Source organism: Anomalospiza imberbis, chromosome 4, assembly GCF_031753505.1.
Source record: "Anomalospiza imberbis isolate Cuckoo-Finch-1a 21T00152 chromosome 4, ASM3175350v1, whole genome shotgun sequence".
Taxonomy (NCBI): domain Eukaryota; kingdom Metazoa; phylum Chordata; class Aves; order Passeriformes; family Viduidae; genus Anomalospiza; species Anomalospiza imberbis.
In genome coordinates, this window is record NC_089684.1 from 28,889,440 (window position 1) to 28,902,118 (window position 12,679).

The following is a 12,679-nucleotide window of genomic DNA, read 5'->3' on the forward strand; positions in this document are numbered from 1 at the left end:
GAATTTCTATAGTACTGCTTTATTCACTGAAAGGAATCAAAATTCTCAGAATTATGCCTCTTTCAGCAAAAAGCAAAATAGCAGACGTGATCAATTCCCTGTTGTGTTTTAGTTTTGTTTTGACTGATTTAATGCATTTGGTGTGGTGTTTTTTTTTTGTTTTGTTTTGTTTTGGTTTTTTTTTTGTATGTTTGTTTTTTTTTTTCTTTTTCATTTTTAGTACTGAATTGTAAGGACAATATGGGAAAACAGACAAATCCTTATCATATCCTGTAGTGTTGCACCTGCCAGTAAACTGTACAGTCCCTTCCAATCCAAACCATTCTTTGGTTGCCAAATTTGGCACAGAAGCAATGCATGTAAAGAGGACATGGATCCTCAGGATGCCTGTCTCTTTGGGATGTTTCTCAGAGTGCAGAAAGGAAGCTGTGTAAGTTGACATGCAAAGATTTGTCATTGATTCAGAAGGCAACTCTTCCTTTTTTTCAATGGGATGATAAGGCAAGACTGCCTTGAGGTATATAGAATTATTGGACTAGAAGTGGCTTAAAACTTCACAGTGAAAACATTTCCTTGAAACAGTTATGAATTTGTTTTGTTCTTGTTTGATGCTGAAGTTATATGGAATTTTTATAAGGTGTTAGTGAAATTACAAGTAGTATTAATATGGAAGTGAGATGAAGAGACAAGAACTAGTATTTCTCCAGTGCAATAAATACTCCTATATATGTGTATATAGTGGTTCACATACGACAATACAGCGTTTTAATTTAGTATGAAGCTGAAAAGGTACCAGAGAGTGTCTCTGAGGGAATATAACCATTTTCAAAAGTGATACCTTTAAAATGTGTGTATATTCTCTGCCAAGGACAGGACACTGTGAATAAAGAACGGATAACAAGCTGTTAGACTAGCTTTGTGAAACTGGGTCTTTGATCCCAGTAAAAAAGGACATCAATTTTACCTCTTCATCCTCTTCATGTCACCCTTTGATTTTATTGAATAATTTTAATAGACCTAGTCAGAAACATTTAAGAAAATAATCCTTGTGAATGGGGCCTTTCCAAAGAAGATGGTTAACAGCTTGTGTTATGGGCTGCTTGTCTCCCACACTGTTCAGGAGAGATGGTTTGTTTTTGTAGCTCTCTCTTATGCCTATTTCTGTTGTGTACACAACAGGTACAGCTGTGCCAACAAGAAGAACCTTATTGGGTGATTAGAACCCTGAGGCAGAAGATTTAATGAAGATTTTTAGGAAACTGTTTTCCTCTATGAAGACAATTTTCATTGAACACCTTATTCTAGCTCTACCCACCAGATAAGTAGCATAACAGAGAGAAGCTGTTCTTGGCAAGGAAAAAAAAAAAAAGAAAGATGAAAGCTTCTAGCTGCCTCATCATAATTACTTCCCCAGAAAATAGTAATAGACTACAGTATATAGAGTCTGCTTTCAGTTTTCTTTCTTAGAGATACATATATTCTGCTGTAGTAGCTATCCAGTTTTAGGAATTGTTTCACTAAGAGGGAAACATAGAGTTTGGGACAGAATTTACCTTGTACAACATTTATCTTAGGACTTTCTGTGCTGCAGCTGTATTAAAAATTGCTTAGAGTATGCATGAGTATCAGGATTAGAAAAATGCCAACAAAATATTTCTTCTCGTGACTAAATTAAAAAATTTAAGATTGGTTTATAACTGAAAGAGAAATTCCACCATGAATGAGAGATGGAGCCTCAATTTAAGAACAGAAATTTGAGATATTTCAAAAAAAAATCTGATTTCCCTGATTCAGAGGAAACCATCCAATCAAAAACTCATTTATTTTACCTCATGTGTACTAGATGACTGCAGATAGATTTCTGTCCTTTTGAGCTAGCAATGTCAGTAGCATATCTCAATCAACTTTAGGGTCACACTCTCACAGCTTCAAATTTTGCACAAAACAGTATGGACTGAAAAAGCAAATGAAAAAGTAAGAAAACGGGAATGCTTTTTTTTTTTACGTTCTCATGGATTTGTACAGTTTTGAGCAACTATTCTAAAATCATCAGGCAAAGTCATTAGCATCGCTTTGCCTCTCAAGTAACTGCAAAGTCTATCATCAAACACATATGCGGAGTTTAGACTGAATATAGTGAATAACATAACCTTATGTAATTTCTGATTCTGTAAACACTCACTGCATGGAGGGACTTGTCTAGTTTTTTGGTTTAAAGGGGGATAGCCTACCAAACTACATAGACCATACTCTCCAGACCACATTAAAAGCATCCTTCATAAACTGCAGCCATCTATCTGAAAGAATAATGAATTCCTAGGGACCAAATTCAATACTGCAGAAACTCTGGGGTAGTAATGGCATTACATCAAGGTGAATCTTTCCCCATTTAGTTAAATATAGCTAATTGAAAAAGTTGTGAAATATGCATGAAATACATGCATATTTAAATTTAAGAAAGCTTTCAAATAATTTATGTTTACAACTTACTGCCTTTTCACTCTTCAACAGAAAATAAAAATGTATGGGCAAATTCCAGGAGACTGAATGCTGACTTTTGTAGCTTTGTGTGCCTTTTTCCACCTTCTCCTGGAAACTACGATGAAGAAAGATAGAGCATGATGTACAGACTTTCCATGAGTCTATCTATAGATAAGAAAATAGAAACAATCAAGCTTGCAGATAGCAACCTGCCAGTTTCTAATATCCTTGGAAAAAAAAAACTTTTCCCAGCACAACTGCAGTTTTCCAGTGAGTATATTTTAGGCTTGTTAGATGGAAACTTTTAGTTTTGAACTACATATGAACAGAAACATCAGAGCGACTGTAATATCTATCCTAAACAACCAGGGGAATTTAAGAAAAAAAAAACCCAACCCAAGTCAAAACAGAAAAAAACTTACACCAAAAAAAAAAAAACCAAACAAACAAACAAAAAAAACCAACCAAACCCAAAATCCAAAAAAACCAACTTGAAAAAGCCCTCCAAACAAAAGCATCAGCTACTAAAGAGAATTTTGATAAATGTTCTTCCCACATTCTTGCAGTGGCATTCCACATATGTAAGGCACCATATCTCACTGCAAGTTCAAAATTGTTCAAGGAGAAGTCTCCAAGCTGGTTGGGGCAGAGGGAAAGAGAAGCAACTGCCTGTATTCTCCTTATCTTGTAAATATACAAACTCTCATGGTATTGTTTAACAATAGCTGTCTCTATAAGTGGCCTAATTCCACCCTCTTAAAGGCCATGTAAATTGTGGAAGATGCAGTTCTTGCAGTGTTACTTTAGCTTTGGAACTGGTGGCTTTTTTTCCTAAGTAGTTGCTTGTCAGGAAGTCTCACAGAATGAAAAATATAGAAGAGATTTTAGGGGAGGACTTTTTTTGAGGAATGCCTATTTTGCAGAACCAGTTTCAGAGATGATGAATCTATTCTGTACAAACCACTAAATAATGGAGCAGAAGGCCTGCCTTTTGTAAAGAAATTAGAGAGGGAGCCTAAAGGTGAGGCAGCAGGAAACTCAATATATTGTGTTTCATTTTCTCACTGTGCTGTTTCAAATTTCCATTGCAGTAGATGCAGCTAAAGTGGAAAACTAAGTTAGAAGAAAAGAAGAGAAAATAAATGTCATCCATTTTGAGGAGATGCATCCTAAACTCCAGAAGAAAAATGGAAATAACTAAAAGCAAGTACTTGAGTATGTTCACAATAGAGAGATGATTTTTTACATAGAGTGTATGGTAAAAATCAGCAATGCTTTAAACCATAAGAAAACAATCATGCTCTTCACAGTATAACTAGTTTATCTACCATAAATCTTGATAAAATAACACTTGATTGAATAAATATGGAAAATATTGAGATACTAAATATTCAGAGCAGAAGGATAGGCAAAAATTGGAAAAGGTCTTTCCAATGGTTGCTGCTTGGGTAAAGAAGTTTCCTTTTTTCAAAGCCACGCATTTCCTTTTAATTGCAGTGAGCAGTGCAGGTGACTTTCTGGGATCATGCTTGCCAGCCTTCTACAGGAGATATTCCTACTGAACTCCTATTTGAACTCTTAATTTGAAAGGGGTAGAAAAGGGAAAGACAAGTGACCATGGTTACTAATGAAGCACCTTTCAAGATTCCCAAACTCTCTGTGGGGATGAAATACTATTGAATGTATGTACTTCTGCAGTCAGTGATCCCATGCAAGAAATTTTAATTATTTGTGCCACCTGAGATGAAGTCACCATGATACTTTCAAAGGTTTTTTGTAACCTGATTTTTGTTGGCCAGAGTAAACTTTGTAGAACAATAGATGAGCAGAGACAATGTTTGGTTCCCTGTTTTTATAGTCTCATTATATGCTGCATAAAGCATATATTTATTGTCCTAAAAGGTTCTGTACAGCACTATGTAGATAACATTAGGAGTATTTTCCGCAATGAAAAGATGTTGGATGAACTATGTGACATCTGGAACACAGAATGGGTGGATTAACCTGTGTTCAAAAGAGTGGTAAGTATAAGCTAATCATCTCAGCCCTTCTTGTAATCAACAGAGAAAGCACTAAAACCAGGTTGATTCATTCCCTTTCAACAGAGATGGGATGAATCACCATCTGGAGGATTAATGTCTTATTCTATCTAAAGTTCTAAAGTTAAGGTTCAGGGAGGTAAATCCCAGCCTATCGTGATAATTTTAAATTACATAATAAATCTCTTTCATTTGTCCCTCAAAACATAGATTGAAATGACCTTTCACACTGTGGTAAAAGTTAAATTTTTGGTGAGCACTCTTTTGTAACTTTCACAGTCCGTGCAGGAGACCTTCCCCAGAACATGTACATTTATTGCCTCCACGGGAGTTGCAGCTTTGCAATGACTGTAGGTGCCAGCAGTCCCAGTCTGCTGATGATTCAGTGTCTTTTTGGCAACAATCACCCAGCCACAGCTTGTTAGACAGATCATCCTTTCTCGATGACTTGCATGCCACATGTGTGGTACGTGCTAGAATCTGCAGCAGCGTTTTCAAGGTGGAAGCTGCTCAGAGCCAAGCTCCTCATCCTTGCTTGCAGAATTGATAATGTCATTCAGTGACACCAGCTGGTGTTCTGGAAGGGGATTACAGAATACAAGTAAGTTCCTGCAAGGTGGGAAAGAGTTCTTGTAAGAGCTCCCATTCTTTTCCCAGTTTGGTCTAGATCTTGTAAGTGTGATTTCTTTTCATGAGTTCTAGAGGTGCCACCTTTCTCTTGTCTTCAAAGCTGGCATTTTTTATGCCAAAAAGTTATGGCAGTCATACAGCATGTATGTTCTATACATTTATCCCAAAGAAAGGAGCTACTAATGAATTTTAGTGAACCTTTTCCAGGTACTGTGAACATGTTGGCAAATATAATCCAGCTGAAGCTGTACCAGAAACAAGGATAGTTGTGCCTTCTGCAGTGATTATGACTTTTCTGTGGCCAAAATAGAAGCATGGAAGGCAAACCCAGTGAAATATCCTTCTCATTAGATAATTTAGGAAGATAACTTTCCTCACAGTAGTCTTGATAAAATATCAATCTGGGAATTTGAATGTGGCCAAATGCCTTCTTATTCTCTGGACTAGAGTAATTAATCAATACTACAGAAGATGTGTCTTGGTATGGTAAGATTCCATCTTACTCTTTATCTAAAGTTTCAATGTTTGAGTTTTCTCATAACACTTTATCTGATGTCACCATACAGTTTGAACGTGGCTGTGAGGTTTGGTGCTTCTTCTTTGGTCTCCAACTTCCCACTTCAAGCAATAGTTAGTATGCTACTAAGTAACTTCTCATCTTCCATGAAAACTAATTCTTTGATATTATATTTACAAAATCTTTCTTTCTGTATGTATCTGAGAAAAAAACAGATATTTCCATTTAGTCATCTAAACGTGAAATTTCCAGTGAAGAGTCTAACCCTCAGAACCATAATATGTAAGGACTGTACATATACTTGCCCCTCTATCCTCTGTGCTCTAAAGTATATAAATAGTAATGACTGATTGATCCAGCTGCCTACCTATTTCTACAGCATTCCCAATAAAGCTGCAGTGTCTCAGTCTTAACATTAAGAATCTTCATGACTTTAGCTTGTATGGCTGCCTTGTATTGTTCTTGTCTCAGAGGAGTGCTCTGTTACTCAAGTTAGATGGTTCCTCACAGTTCCTTGTTTGAAATTCTTCCAAAGGAGCTTGAAGACTCAAGGGGGAAATTATTTCCAAGCTGCTCTAAGAAAACACTTCGTATATGACATTATGATTGGGTTATAATGACAACACACTTCAGAGCTTCAGTTTGATTGCAAATCTCAGATGCACTCAGAGGCATATTCTATACATTAATATCCGAAGTTTACAGTAGATTGGCCTTATATTATTTCAAAGTTGCATGATTTTTTTTTTTTTGAAGTTGCTTGTTTGGCAGCATGCTTCTCGGCTTTCCTCCTGCTGCTTAATGCCAGGGATGGTATGCTTAGGCTTCAAACACTCAACAGAATTGCAGATATTGTGAAAATCACAGAACTTTCACAGAATTGTGCATGTAGGAACAGAAATTCACCTAGTACTCCATTACTGAGTCTTTACTTTGGTAAGCCTCTTGGAGCAACTCCTGCAGAGGAAGGCTTTTGACTATAAAAGACCAACAACCTAAAGACTAAGTGGACCTGATTTAAATCTTGACTCAGATGACAGCCTACTGTCTTTTCTCACAGGTAAATGAGTATTCATCAAGTTCAATGGAGATATAACAATTGCAAACATTAAAATAGTTAAATAATCTGGGACCTGTGGTTTCATTTCTTTATAATCATTCTTTCTTCTCTGGCTATGTGAATCTGCCTGGATTGGTCACTTTTTGGATACTTTTTTTTCTTTAGAACCATGGCTGAGGTAATTCACCCCAAGATCTTCATGATCCCATGTGTTTTAATTGATCCTGACTGGTTTCTGTCAAGATCCAATAATGAGACACAAATTCCATCTTATGCTCGTAGACAGGAAAAAACCCATTTAGATGAAACATAGTAGTTTGATTTTGGAAATACTTTATAGTGAATGTGTGCTTGACATTGAAAGTCATCACCTACCTTCAGCAAAGAAAGAATTTGCTTGGACAAATTTACTAAGTTGATCAGTAACTCTACGGTTTCTCTTCCTGTGACTTCATGAACTCTTACAACTGTATTTCCTTTCAGCAATGTTGTAAATGAATATTTTTATTTCTTTTATATTAATATGACTTGAGGTAAGCATTATGTCAATTTGATTGTTTACCCTTTAAGGCACCCCATGATTATAAATGTAAATTTAACAGTACAGTACTAGGACACAGAATTTACTGCATCAATATAGTTTTAACTGGAGTGCTCCAAAATAAAAAATAAGCTTCCTTTCCATGGAATTTTTGCCATTTTTGTCTTCTTGGCACTGCTAATATCTTTTTAGTTGATCAGGTGTTCACCTCAGTTCTGTTTGAGTGAGTAATTAGCCAGCTGTGCATTCCTTAAGGCAAATATGCTTTCTCATCTTCAGCCCAGGCTGGCTTGAAGATAAATGCAGAGAATAGCTTTACTGTGTGATAGGAGTAAGCCAGGCAAGTTCCCAGTATGCAGGACGTTAGTGGGCTAAGTGCCTCAAAACCCAGGATCCCCCAGCATTTTCTATGCTTTATTGGTTTAATATTTTGGCAGCAGACTCTGTGGAGCAAAACACCTTTAGTGTATCTGGATTCTGAATCTTAGACTGCCTGTCCTGTTACTTTCACAAGAGTTTCTGTTGCTTAGGGGGAAATAATTCAATGTCCCATTCATTTCTACTGATACCCTGAGGATTTTAGCAAAGCAGGAGTGGAAAAACCTTTGAGTTGCAAAAAGATGTAAAAAAGAGCAGAGAAACCAATACTTCTAAGCAATCCATTCCAGGAACATACAAAGCAGTTTGTTTAGTGTCCTGGATAGATGTTGTATCTTTAAATAATGAATAAAGCAGTACTTAAGTCCCAGTTTCCATAGTGAATAGAGAACTTTCCTTGATAATTCATTGAATTCCTTGATAAAGATGCTTTTGAGGAAATGGCAACTGAAAAGACAGTTCAGAAAACCAATTACTATTTTCCCTACAGAGAAGAACAACATGTAGAGGATCTTCCTAATTTTTTTTTTCTAATTTATTTCTTTTCCTTTATTGTTTTAAAGAATGACAAAGAGTAGATCTTAAAACGCCCAGAAGATGGGAATAGTGCTTTACAACCTGGCACATGCTCTTATCAAGGGCTGAGTGTTTTAGGAATCCACTTGCTCAGGACACAGGGTTAAAGAGGTTTCAGCACTATTCCCATTTTTGTGCTGGGCAGAATTAGCCATTGAGTGACTACAGACACCTTGTCACTTTTCAATGCACTCACACTATGCCCATTAATACTAATGGGAATCTCCCACATGTATGAGAGATGGAGGGTCTTCTCTGAATGTTCAAATGAGCAATTCCTTGGTCATTTATTTACTCTGTTTCCACTGAAACAGAAAATTTCTATTCAGTAAATGCATACCTCAGTGATAGTTTTGAAAGGATTTATTTGATAACTGGAAGGGGTGAGGTGGAGAGAAAGAAAAAAGGAAGGGAGAAAGAAATATTGGCAAAGGAGGAAAGGGGCAAATAAAACCAGGATGCAGGTTGGTTTTTTTTTTTAGTTAACTATTTCCTATGATCTACTATTCTTGCCATTTTCTGCTAAACTCAGAAAGTTTACAATAACCTCCTCACAGCAGTTTTATCAAAAAGAGAAATCATGCTTCCAGGTATAATGTCTGATGGACAGCAGCTTCCCTCAAACAGCTCGGCTTTACTCTTTGTGGGGAAAGAATAAAAGAAAGACAGGGAGTAAAATGGAATTTCATTTCACAGCAGTATTTGCTTGCCCAAATCCATACAGCTATAGCTTATGCACTCAGTGAAACACCTCTTAAAATAGAAAAGCATCTACAATAATGGTATGAAATTTACTCCTGCTGGAAATGTTCAATTTATGGTCAATATTTTTCCCTAAATCTGGATAGTGGTAGCATAATTTAGATGAATCTGAGGAAAACCTCAGCAGCAGAAGAATCCACTTACTCAGCAGACTTTTGGGATTTTGCCTCTACATACCTAAGGCCCACATTTTCTCTTCACCACATTGGTGTGCTTTGGAGCCCAATGACTAGGCTTGGTAGAGACAGTCTTTTCAAGAACAGACTGGTCCACCTCTTTAGGGCCTGATGTGACCAATGTTCCTTTGCATCTCATGCCATGACACTGAAGATACCCTGTTTGGGGCAATAATTTCATAGAACTGCCACTCAGTGGTGTCTCTGGTGACACACACCAGTCTGGCCATGTAAGGCTGGGACTCTGTGAGGTTGTTTCTGATTCCCTGTGACTAGTATCTATTTATATTTAAATATATGCCATTGTTCCTTAGTGGTACTTTATCAGTGCTTTGCATGAGGACATATCACAAATGCAAGTTGTGAGACTAAGGAAATCCATATGTCCTGCCTGTTTAACAGATCCCTTAGTTTCACATGGGAAGACTCAGGGGCAATTTGAAAATGTGATCTTTGAGTAATATTTCTGAACAGCTGGTGGTCATAGAACCACAGCAAATTATTTGTGGAAGGTGTTACCTGTTGGATATCATGGTAGAAATGCCAGGAATTGAGTAATGGTGCCTGACTTGCCCCTCTTCTCCCCAAAAACCTGTGTATTGCTCAGGAAAAGGGCTTTCTTCTTCACCATGTTGTCAGATACTACCTTCTCCTCATTGTCATGACAGTGGGGAGGCAAGAATGACCATCTTCTTCCTCCACTGTGCTGACAAAGGGTAGTGGAGACAAGGCTCAGTGCCTAGAAATTAATAATGTCTTGTAAGAAAAAGTGGATAGCAGCTTGGGCAGGTGGAATAGGATGTTTCTGTATCTCAGACTTCTGTCTCGCCAAAGGCTGAGTATTTGTATAAAGAGAAGAGAGACGTGAGAGACCTCATTAGATGACAGCCAACCAAAAATTCCCATGGGGAATTTTTTCATACCATGTTCCTCAGGAGGATGTGATGGGCTGTGGATTATAGCCAGGGAGGAAATGGCAGACCCATCTGAAAACTCAGAGGGCACAAATCTCCCTTGGAGGTGTTGAACTGCTGGACTGCTGACTGCTGTAGGATGAGTTTTTTTCTGTCTCCCTGTTGCAGCTGTGCCCCATTTCATAAGTAATTAATAATAATTTAGACAGGAAGAGGCCCAGTGATTAGAATGCCTGGTATATTCATCTGGGGTGAAGGACAGTGTCAGCTTTTACCTCTGCCTGATTCATTACAGGGATCTCAGTGTGGATTTCCTGCATTCCTAGGTAGTTGTTTCTCTACTCATTTTGCTTGATAGTTTTGAGCAAATGTAACTGGTTTGTTCCTTGGTATAAAATCTGGAAGTCTTGCATCCCAGACAGATATCCATGCTTATGAAAAAAATGGAGAATATGACATTAAGTAGTATTACTCGCAATCCAATATAAAATAACGATAAAAATATAAACTTTCTCATACAATGTCTGAACTTACAAGTTTAAAGGGGACTTTTAACTTCATTTTTATCTGGTTGCACATGACTTGAAAGTCAAACATTACAAATGAAAAGTTATATCAAATTAAATTGAATGGTCAAATTAAACAGAAGAAAATTTCCTCAAAAATGAGTTCTGGTCGAGGAGAAAGTAGTAGAGAAAGTAGATAAATCCAAGCCTCTGAAACAAAAATGAAAGCTGGTGTGTGAAATGTTTTATGGAAGGGTCTGAGTGTGTGTTTTCTCAAAGATGATCTGTTCCTTGGAATGGTAGCAGTGTTTGGTGAAATGCATATGGAGTCAGAATCTGAGCAGCTCTCCAATAATCCTGCTGCAGAGGACATCTTTATCTATACTTATGCGTGACTCAAGGGACACTGGTAATGCTCTACTCTTTTGTGATGTTTATGAGCATTTTATTAATATTTTAGTTGCAGTTAATGGATGTTCCACCAATTTTCCTCACATGTTAATAAGCATTTGCTAAATTTTTAATTTCCCTGGCTGCAAACTGATAAATTGTTTCTAATAAAACCCCTCAAAACCATCCCTTTTTATCTTTCACAAGCTTCAAATATATTTTTAGACACAGTAAGGGAAAAGAACTTTGCAAAAATTTCTGTATTTTTCCAGCGGAACATTTTCAAGTTGTTCATCATTTACAGCTCTCCTTTTAGGGATGAAGTAATAATTTTTGCTTATAGAACTCCCATAGGAATTTTTTCACTGGCTTAGATGGATAGTCGATGTAACCCAGAGATGCTCTTTAAAGTGGATGCTTAAGCCTGGATGCTACTGATGTGGGCACAACTAAGTTCACTCTCGCAGATGAGGTTTTCTGGAGATATTTCATCTTTCAGACTCACCACTTTGTATTCTCCTGGTCTGCTTCTCTCTGCCATACCAGATGCTCCACTGGTGGCTGCACACCCCCTTGTATTTGCTGATTTTCATTGTAAACTTCTGTAAGTTGAAAGAAAAGTAGGAAGGATTACACTGTCATCCAATTTAGAGAGCTCAAAAATGTTTTCTGGAAGTCTCCTCAGAACACCTTAATGAATACTTACCATGAAATTCAGTCTTGGGAAGATAGATGCCTTCTTAGTCTAAAACACATGGTAAACTTCCTGCTGATCTAAGAGAATTCACTTTGGGAGTGAAAACTTTTACTTCCTTTGCAAGAACAAATCTAGGAGAAAATATCCACAATGTTCTGTGAAGGGCTGACAAGGAAGGAAAAACTGTGGATCATTTGCTATTTAAATTAAATAATTTTTTATCGTATTGCACTGAGATGAGGTGAATAAAGGTCAGTGTACAGCTGGCTTTAATTTAGCTCTTGTCTTGACTTAGTCTAGAAACGACTATGAGGTGTTAGTAGAAAAAGCTCTAAGGCTAATACACTTCTGAAAGATACTGCTGTTCTTACTGGTCAAATGTGTTTCAAATTATTTTTGTTTCAACGTATTGATGCTTGTATATTTAATACTACTTAAAAATATCTATACTTTGTCCGTGACAGACAAACTAGATGCTTTCTCTTCATACTGAATTTGAACACCACAATGTAAAATTGGTGGTGATTACTCACATATGGGACCTCAGCAGAAAATCTATGGTAGAAGTTATTTTAACCTTAACATTGATAAAATCTATGACTGATGCAAAAACCTGTCTGAGAATTAAATTATATCCAATAATTTCACTGTGGTTATTTGTACCTGTTCAACTTTCTATTCCTTCTCTCTCCATTTTCAATCCTAATGTTCCATTCACAAATAGGCTGAAGATAACCTAAAAGAAGAATACTGCAACTGAACCACCTTTGCCGTTTACTGTGGGCTTACTCTCTTCATGGCAAAGACCTCTTCCACACAAGAGGTCTGTACAGAATCCATCAATTCTGAAGAGATTTGTAAAATACTTGCTGTGATTTTTAAAAGTTTTAATGCTTGAAGGGGCTTTGTTCTGCTTCGGCTATATACTACTACCTCTTAAGGAAGGAAAAGAGTCCAAAACCACACAGGGTAATCTGTTCCTCCAGGAATTTAAACTCTGTGCAAATAGTAG